The 3,595-nt window shown below is 45.5% G+C and overlaps 1 pseudogene; it reads left to right on the top strand.

Moving 5' to 3' along the window:
- Positions 1-2,418: 2,418 nt before the first annotated feature.
- Positions 2,419-2,536, top strand: LOC126428514 (5S ribosomal RNA; annotated as a pseudogene).
- The last annotated feature ends 1,059 nt before the right edge of the window (positions 2,537-3,595 follow it).

Below are 3,595 nucleotides of genomic sequence, written 5' to 3' on the forward strand. Positions count from 1 at the left end.
TCCTTAGGTTAGTTAGGTTTAAGTAGTTCTAAGTTCTAGGGGACTGATGACCTCAGAAGTTAAGTCTCATAGTGCTCAGAGCTATTTGAGCCTGCCATTGTAGCAGCAGTAACTGTTCTAATAACTTTGCCAGACACTTTTTCTCTTATACAGGCGTCGCCGAACACAGCACCATATTCTGTCTGTTTACATTTTTCTGCATGCCTATACCAGTTTCTTTGGCGCTTCAGCATAGAATAGTGAAGCTGTTGAAATGGAAGTCAATTTTTAATGAAATAGCGGGAACCAGTTGTTTTCACAAGTATTTATTTTTATGGGGTGAGATTACAAGATGTTTACGTTGTTTACGTGTTACAAAATTGTATCGTTAGTGTGGTGCGCGTACTGTAAGACCTTTGGTGCACACACCATCAGATTATTTGACTTGTCGCTCTAAGGAAGTAGGCGAGTGTCTGCAATATGTCTCGTGGTCTTATCGTGGCGTGTTTATCTTCTGCCGTTAGGTAAGACGATAGAAATGCCACTTGCACGCTTAGAGTAGCAGATTGACGGTGACCGACTTTAAACAGAACTTGATTAATTTTCACACACATTTATTAAAATAATAACAAGCATAAAAATTACTTCATTTGATTCTGGATGCTGTTTACAATTGACAGTCTGAAGTTCCTTCAGTATTGGTACGTTAATCTTATTCTCACATATATCTGATACTTGACAAAGTGTCTATGCATTTATCTTCATGGCTATGTACAGGAATATGATAATCTTATTAGGCGCAGACTGAAACTTGACTATAGACTGGTACAGACAAACGCAGACTGGTGCAGACAAATGCAGACTGACTAATCGGAGGTCTGTACACTCGTTATAATACCTCGTGCGTTCATGTATCACTGCGCGAGTGTGATCCGTGAGGAGAAAAGCTTCTACATTAGCAGCGATCTCATTGGCTGCGTTACATATTAATACGTGGATCGGTGGAAGCAGAATTTGGTCCGTCTCTAAGGCAGCGCCATCTCGTAGTGCGGAGACGGATGAGCGCTGCGCCTGCGCTGTTGTGCTTAGCGGGGCGCGCTCTAGTGGGAAAGTTGTGTACGCGCTGACTACGCGGAACTATGTACACAACAGTTAATATCAGCGTTGCAGAATTTTGCAACACAAGTTTTTAAGACTGTGAATCGTCGTAAGGGTACAAACTATGTTCACGACACTTAAAGAAATGTAAACATCTGAATATGAGGTGAACATAAAATAAATGTACTGTATGTTTTGACGCATATGTAGACAGAAAACTGGTGCTATTCAAATCTGTGCGTTGCCCCATCATCAGGCCCACGAGGACGACAGACCCTGGTGTGTACGTCACAGCACGTGACATCACAGGTATTCAGAGCGCCAGCAGTCGTCTCCGGCAGGGAGCGAGTAAGTATATCAGACGAGTTTATTAATTTAAATGCATGTAAGTTCTCAACAGCACATGACGAAATTGAGAGCTTTAGTGGGTACCTCTTCAATTACCCACTGACCTCTTGCACGGAGCCGAGCGTTCGCGAAGAGTGGCGGACAAGGCGACTAGTATGACGTCACAAGCTCGTTGCAGGGCCCGTACATCTCGTTGCCCCTGTTTCCCCCCCCCCCCCCCCCCGTCCCTTTGCCGGGCCGCCTGCATTTCCACCCACACCGCCCCCACCAGTCACCCCGCACGCTGTTCGTTCGTTTCTTTATCAGTCGACGCGACTGACACGAGTTATCGAGTGGTTGTACTTTCATACGTAGCACGCACGTCCATGTCATCGTATTTTATACCTTTCTGTCTGGCCGGCCGGAGTGGGCGAGTGGTTCTAGGCGCCACAGTCTGGAACCGCGCGAATCCTGCCTCGGGCATGGATGTGTGTGATGTCCTTAGGTTAGTTAGGTTTAAGTGGTTCTAAGTTTAGGGGACTGATAACCTCAGATGTTAAGTCACATAGTGCCATTTTTGTGGTGTCACCGCCAGACACCACAATTTTTTTCCACAGACGAGTATCTATCTCACTTTACAGACAAGCATCCGAAATCCGCGATCTGCGAAGAGTCCTGGACGACAAACCGCTTTAGTTTCACTGTCCTTCTACCTCTTTTGGTAGATGCTCACGACAGTAGCACGTGAACAATCGACCAGCTTCGCTGTTTTCGAGATACTCGTTCACAGGCTGTGCATAATAATAGTCTGCCTATCAGAGTCGTATCAGTGGATTTTCCCATTTCCAGATCTTCGCTAGGGTGAACCCCCTTCCGTGTGTGAACCGATTACACACTTCTGTTACCACGTCACGTGCCCTTGACGCCACAAGGCGGCTTCCAACGTCGTGGTGAGCGGTAGTAATAACATTTTCTGCTCGTCAGTCTATTTTCAGCAGGTAGTGTAAGATAACTGCCAACGGCTTTGCCGCAGTGGTAACACCGGTCCCCGTCAGATCACCGAGGTTAAGCGCTGTCGGGCTGGGCTAGCACTTGGATGGGTGACCATCCGGTCTGCCGAGCGCTGTTGGCAAGCGGGGTGTACTCAGCCCTTGTGAGGCAAACTGAGCAGCTACTTGACTGACCAGGAAAGTACTTGGGCTCGAACAAACAGATCTGTATGAACGTTTGGTTACTGCACCATTATGTACCTCTGAATGTGCCGGTGGGTGCCGTTTTTCTGCAAAACTCCGCAGTCATGCTCTAGATATCACTGTAAATGTAATTGTAGACGCCATACGCAATGCAGCAATCTTAACTATAAATGTAAATGCGGAATGTGAATAAAATGCTCCGAGCAATACGAATGACTGCAAAACGCACAGTGAAGAAATGCAAGTTGATCGCATGGCGTATTTGCACATTCTATAATATCAGTGTTGAACGCCGTGTCAATGACACTTTTGAAGTTGTTCACTGGTTCACCAATATAGTAGCCAGCGTTCTGCCACGTGTAACGAAGCATCGGTTTGTATACTCGCGCAGATAACTGATTGTAAATGACAGAATGCATATTCATGATAAAGAATCTGTCGTGCAATTTCGGCTGCACATTACTGGAACGTAGGTTAATGACGTCTGTTATTCTCTTGCCATATATTTTATATTGCCTGCAGAAATACACATCCAGAGGTTGTGCATATTTTGTAGTTTTAGGCGAAATGATATTTAAATCTACATGTTTTCCTCCAGATGCTTCCAGTAGCACTCGTTCATCCTTATATCCAAACCAGGAGTCACAGAGTACTAATGACTTTCCCGACAAATGTGGATTCAAAACTGACAGAAAAAACGTCTTCGGATGTTGTTTCGTCATCTTCCCACTTCCATCGACGACGACATTTGGAGGGCACCGCGTTTCTGTTTCCCTTGACTCGCGGGGTCCAAACTTTCCACTGGATTCTTAGAAGCAAATATAGAGTTTGTCTGCCAATCGTCCGTCCATTGATATAGCAACATCGATCGTGTAACTGTGTGTTGCACAGTTAACTGATTGCAACATCGCGACAGTGTTTCTCTCCCCTTTCATGGACAGTGTTCTGCCACCAGAAAGTTCATAGTTGAACTGACTCTGATCACAGTTCCATACAGA

This window comes from Schistocerca serialis, chromosome 12 (assembly GCF_023864345.2).
Source record: "Schistocerca serialis cubense isolate TAMUIC-IGC-003099 chromosome 12, iqSchSeri2.2, whole genome shotgun sequence".
Taxonomy (NCBI): Eukaryota; Metazoa; Arthropoda; class Insecta; order Orthoptera; family Acrididae; genus Schistocerca; species Schistocerca serialis.